The sequence below is a fragment of the Orcinus orca genome, chromosome 4, assembly GCF_937001465.1.
Source record: "Orcinus orca chromosome 4, mOrcOrc1.1, whole genome shotgun sequence".
NCBI lineage: Eukaryota > Metazoa > Chordata > Mammalia > Artiodactyla > Delphinidae > Orcinus > Orcinus orca.
This window is the reverse complement of record NC_064562.1, coordinates 50,349,039-50,355,953: the sequence shown is the minus strand read 5'-3', so window position 1 is coordinate 50,355,953 and position 6,915 is coordinate 50,349,039.

Sequence of the window (6,915 nt, the reverse complement as noted above, 5' to 3'; positions counted from 1 at the left end):
CTCACTTCCATGAGTGACCTAATCTAATTCTTTAACTATAAATGCTATCCTTGTGATAATCACTCCCAAATTTATATAAGTTAAGCAAAACCTCTTTGCTGAACTATGTACTACTATATGCAACTCTTTAATACTTCATATCTTTACTTGGGTGATCTAATAGGAATTTCTAACATTAACAAGACCAATATAAAATTTTAAATCCCAAGCCATTCCCCATTCAATCTTCTGCTTGAGTTTCCCTATCTCTGTGATGTTAACTTCATGCTTCCACTTGCTCAAGCTAATCTCAGAGCCATCCTTAATACCTCATGTATTTCATGCCACACATCCAATTCACTAGCAAGTCCTGTCAGCTCTACCTTTCAAAGACACCCCCAACCCAACGACTTCTCACCAGCTTCAAGGCTCCCACTGCAAATGAAAGCATCATTATCTCGTACCTGAACTGTTGTAAAATCCTTTGCACTGGTCTCTTTTCATCTTTGTTTGCCTCCCTATGTTCTATTTCACACAGTGCATGGTAAGCCTTGAAAAAGAGAGATCATTTCACTCTTCTGTTCAAAAATCTTCCAAATGGCTTTATAATTCACTTAGAGGAAATTCAAAGTTCTCTTCATATCCTACAAGGCACAAACCCTTCAAACTTACCACCTCTAACTGCTTTTTACTAATAACGCTCAGGCACATTCGTCCTTAAATATACCACGCAAACTCCTATCTTGGGATCTTTGCACCTGAGATTCTCTCTGCCTGAAATACTACTTTTCCTAGAACCTGTAAAGTTTGTCCATCACTTCTTTCAGTGCCTTGCTCAAATACAATTATGTTAGAGTCCTTCTTATATCACTCTATATAATATATATACACACACATTATGTATGTATATATATGCACATATATGTGTATATATATTTTCTCTATATATATTTTGTCAACTATGTGTATATATGTCTATATATGTACATCTATATATGTATGTCTATATATATAATTTATATATATATACTATATATATATATGTATATAAAATTTGTCAACTGTTACTCCCAATAGAATGTCTGTCCCTTGAGAGGGAAACTTTGGTTTCTTGCTGTATCTTCAGTGATGGGAGAATTTCTTGGTAGAATCTCAATAAATATTTGAGGAATGAATGAATGGCATAGAAAAGGAAAATATGGTGAGACAGACATGGAGAAATGGATGGGGATGGGTGGCAAGAGCATGAAATGTTCACAGTGGCATCTCTGACACACCTGCCTGCCATTGGCAATGGTCAAATCCCATCCTCCTTGGCAGGTACAGTTATGCATATGCAAACAGAACCTTAGAAGAGGCAAGGAAGACTATCAGGCAGTGTTACCTGCATTGACTCTGCTGTCAGAAAGCCTGATTTTGAACTCCAGTTCCACCACATTCCTGTGGGACTTTAGTCAAGTCAGTCAACCTCTCCAAACCCTTATAATACTTACCCAAAATATGGACTAAATGAGATTGTTTGGAAGAGGATTAAATGAAGATAATTCATAAAATGCACTTGGCACAAAGTAGTTATCAAATATTAACTGCTGTCTATTATCATATGGTAGCATGGGGCTAGTTAGTGGTAGGATAATGAAAGAAAGAGAAAATAAGAGGATCAAAAGAGTCAAGACATTGGGCTTACTCTGCAGCAAATATTTAGATAAGTAAAGGTCTTTCTCCCCCTTTAAAATGCTTATTGAGAGTAAGAGGTAAATAGAACACCAATAGTCACAATCTTTCTAGTGTTGACCTAGTCAGACCTTTAGATTTCATGAATAGAGGTAAGGCATAATCAGGTCAAATGCCAGATGAAAAGAGGAAGGTAGTTGAGAAAAACAAAAAACTGATTCAGCAGAAGATTTAGTGAGTTGCGTTACACCACATCCTGTTATTTTTGTAGGCCCTTAACCAGTATCATGTGTCCCAGCAGCATAAGGTTAAGACTAATTTTAATCAACATCAGCAACCATTGCCAGAGGCAACCAGCTCCTGCTTTAGTCAATATGGCCATCAAATGGTCTAGAAAAATACAAGTGAGAAATACCTTTATAATCCCAGCATTTGGAGAAATGATAGATGAATTACAGCATTATGTAGATATTGAATTTTATTTCTACATTCAATCACAATAATAAAAAGACCAAAAATTTTGTAAGAACGTGTTTTTTATATTTACTCTACTATTTCTATTTTTTCCCCCATTTCCCCAATATACATACCTTTAATAGGTTGGTAAATCTCCTAAATATTAGCTCACATTCAATTGTACCATTTAAGGTTTCTATGATTCATAAGCATGCTTGAATAGATTTGGAGTCAATTCACAATTTTAATATGTACGAACACATTAAATGCTAAGATTCGTATCACAGGTCAACGTGATTAAGGCAACCAGATTGGTGAAAACTCTCTCAGAAATGACTGATCACAGACACGGAAGTGTGCAGTTGAGCATTAATATTGTTTTTAATTAGGGCTCTCGATTTGTCACTGCAATATCTCATGCTGCTAAATCAACAGACAGCTCATTCTTACCTCTGTTGTTAAGTATCAGGGGTTTTCCACAAACCCCAGAATTGGAGGTGTTGACCAGTAACAAATGAATCCTTAAGTCAGATATTGAAGCAGAAAAGACTCATTGTTGAACATGAAACAAATGTTTCGATGTAAAATTCAACATTTAAATCACATCTGCTGTGGGACTCTGGGGAAAGGCATCTGCTCTGAAAATGGGTGGAATGAAGTTCATAGAAAGTCTTCCTCTAAGCATGTCCACCACAGAGAAAGAGAGCTAATACAACCCCATCTTGAGATGGGCAACTGTAGTTTAAATGAAAGAATCTTCAACCAACAGGAGCTGCAGCAGGATGAGGTCTGGCCCCAGCCTTGAACTAAGAGGATCAACACCTAACGAAGGTCTTTCTGAGATAAGAAGAGGACAAAGAAAGAAGTGAATGAGGTCGCCTTGATGATAAGTAAAGAGAAGTCTCTCGTGCGCTTTAACTCCTCACACAAGGCAAAGTGTTGGCCTAGATATTGAGGAAGGACAAGACAAAAGGCAAGCGTGAAACATACTGCCACGGCAGATTATCTTTAGGCAGTGCTGTTCCAGATCCTGATAAATCAAATATAACTAAGGCAACTTCTCAACTGCCTGGAAATGAACATACCTGAAAATGATAACAGAAGATGTCAATTCATTCATCATTTCTAGGGATAACAGACTTTTTAACTTAATAACATCCAACATGCCAAATGTCCACCTAGCCTGTTATGGCCTTGATGCTTACATTTAAGGTTTTAAACATTGTGTATTACAGGTTCACATGATGTCTCAGGCATAGAGGAGGAGAGAGGAGTAACATTTCCCCATCTCAGACATTACTCTCCCTAGATAGACTTAGTGGGGCATCCTTCCCATGGTTGCCACACTGTGACCCAAGAGGTACTATGAGCTGAGAGAGCTAAAAGGTTCATATTGATCCCTCCTACATCTGCTGGTCTTGACAGTACCACCTAGAGATGATGGGGCAGCTATTAAACCACCTTTTTTCCTATATCAGAGCCCTTAGATGAATACATAATATTTGAAAGAGAGGGAGGCTAGATTTTGTGGGAACTGTCCAAGGTGTCAGGGGAGGAAGATTCCCTGGGACTAACCTATAAGTCTGTACCAACAATCACCAAATTTTAAAAGCAAACCAAAAAGAGGAAATTTTTCTCTAGATAGAAGCCTCAAATTTTTCTTAGCTTTTTAGGCAGGCTTCTATGAAGTTTGTGCTATAGTTCAGGAGCAGTGATTGGATAGGTCTTAATGTTCATGGCAGAATCTCTTATGTGTCAAAACCTGTAGTTGTAGTTAACGGAACTACATCTTTCTGGTAGGGGCTCAATCATCCTAGAGAAATATAGACAAAATAATCAAAAAAGAAGGACACTGATGCAAATCTGTTGAAAAAGTCCTCCTATAGAAGTTGTTCAATGACCACAGATTACCAATACCTCTGAGACTCTGGCCTGAGTATTAAAGAATATTGAATGGATATTTAGAATTTGGAGAAGAGAAGGAAGGAAAATAGAAGAGAAAGGAAATGAACAAAAGAAGGGATATGTATATTAAATTCTTAAATATCCACCAAATGGCAGGGAGAACTAGAAACCTCTTACGTTCTGATGCTGAAAAAGCTATTTCTGAGGATAGTGGAGAGAGGAGCAACAGAGCAGATGCTGGCAGATAAAGTTCACTAAGAAAATATGAGAACAGATGCTAGCAGCTGCTAAGTGCTTCTGTGGGGACATACGTGAATTGAGAATGTGAATGACCACTGCTTCACCCTATTTTTTTGGGGGTAGTAATTAGAATTTGGGAGAAGCAAGAGAGGGAAGTACTATTAGAATCTTAAAATAGGGACAAAAGGAGAAAACCACAAAGGCAGCTCCGGGATCTCAGCTCATAACTTGGGTATAGGTTCTGATATCATGACAGCATGTTGAAGGTATGCCTTTCACATTAAAAGCTTTGAGGGTTGTGGGTAGCCAGGGTTCCTTCCCTAAGTAGAATCTACGTATACTCAGTCCTTGAAAGACCAAAGTCCAGTGGCATACTTGTGTCTCTGCTATCACCACGAGGTAACCCAGTTACCTACCAGAGGAACCACTAAAAACATGGCCTCTCAGAACCAGTCAGAGAAATGCCATAGGTACAGAAATGGTACAGACCTTTAGTCTCCTAATGACAAACTAGACTCTGAGCTACTAAAGTCTATTCTCTAACTGATAAGCCTCTATCAGTTAGAAAACAAACCGAGGCTAGAAGGAAGGATCATTTTAAAGACCTTTTCTCATTATTATCTGCCCCTCCTATCACTTAGTATTATGAGGGAGCAGTCTTGCTTCTCACACAAAGTCAGTAATCAAAAATGTTTGTAGAATAAATGCATTAATAAATTAACAACAACAGGCCTTTGTGGTTTGAGTCCTGGTGCTTTTTCCACCTAGGGTACACTATGGAGAGGTTGAAATTCTTTGAAGAAATTGTGAAATTGTAACATTAAAGGAACAGATGGCCCTGGGTGTTGTATATCATGGGAATTCAATATGAACTATAGTAGTAGTGACATTGACAAGACTATTTTTATCTTCTCTAAGGTTCTGATACATTATCACAAGAGTAGTCTAGCTAAAATTAATCACCTTGACTGCTAGAAACTAGAGATGGGGAGAAAAGAAAAAAATAATAATTCCTTTTTCTCTTGAGTATCTTTATAGAAAACCCTACAAATTGAGTCCAAACAGCTTTTAACTGAAGAAAGTTTCATTACCTGTGGTTAGTAGGATATATTGAAGGGAAATTCATGGCTAGAGTTACTGTACTTTTGATACATGAAATGAATGTTGGCTATTCACAAGGCAAACAAGACATCAAAATGTTAAATGATTCATGGAAGTGTTGAAATAAATCTTGGATAATTGTTTTATTAGAGATTAGTGATCTTAAGACATCTGTTATGAAGCTGTTGGCTAACAGCTGGCCAGAGAGTTATTATAGGATCCCATAATCAAAATGCTTCACCAACAGAAAAAGAAGTCTGGGAAAAAAGTATGTGAATGTCTGTTGAGTATGGCTCGCGGGCTCTAGAGCTCAGGCTCAGTAGTAGTGACGTGCAGGCTTGTAGTAGTGCTCCGCGGCATGTGGGATCTTCCGGGACCAGGGCTGGAACCCGTGTCCCCTACACTGGCAGGTGGATTCTCAACTACTGTGCCACCAGGGAAGTCCCCCTGTATCCCTTTTAATATATTTATCTTTTGCTTATACTGTTATTTGTTCTTTATAACTAATGACATCATTGTCTTAAGCAAGACGTTAGGATCACGTGAGAGCCTACTTGAGGTCTCTTTGAAAATATCTCTGGAAAAGGCCAGTTTTGTGAGGCTTTTATATACAGCGTGGGACAGATTACACCCCAGGAGGGAGTGAACAGCAACCAGAAGTGATACCTGACATCACCCGCTAGCTGCATCCCACCAAATATCAGCCTAAAGGCTTTCTTTGGGAAGCAATGTGGCAGAGAGGAATCAGAAACTATCATTTATAAGAGCTGTAACAAGTCGGTTAACCTCTCTGGGACGTTTTCTTTTCTTTTTTTCCTTTTTTTTTTTTTTTTTTTTTTTGCCTTATATGTATACAAAGAATAATAGCATTTGTTTTGCAGGGCTATTATAAAAATTATAGAAAATTGATACGAAGCAATGCAGCAGATCCTAGAGAAGATGAGAAAGGTTGGGTAATGCAGAGAGAAGGAAATGACTTAAACATGAGGATAAATACTGAGACCAGAGACCACTGTATATTGGAGTCCTTAAGGCACTGTTCTAGACCACGATTTCTTTCTAAATCTCTCACTAGGTAGAATCCATAAGTAATTCTCTATGTTGATGTTTCTCACAATAACTACGGCACAGACCACTTCCTTGAGTTCCACACTCATATACAGTTTCCCCCTTGACAACTCCACTTGGGTATTTCACGGGCATTTCAAATCGTTTATGTTTAAGAGAGAATCCTTCATTTCACTACCATCTAATCATGTTCCTTCCCCAGTCTTTTACATCTCGATAAATGGCACCACCATACACTTAAGTTGTTTTCATTAAACAACTAGGAATAATTCTTAATTTTCTATTGCCTATATCCAACTCATCAACATGTTCTGAAGATTATATCTACAAACTATATTCATCATCTTCTGACATCTCTACATTTCCACTGGTATCATTGTAGTCCGCCCATCATAATTTCTCACATAGACCAGGGGTTGACAAAGTTTTTTCTATAAAGGACCAGATAGTAAATATTTTTGCTTTGCAGGTCAAATGGTCCCTGTCACAATT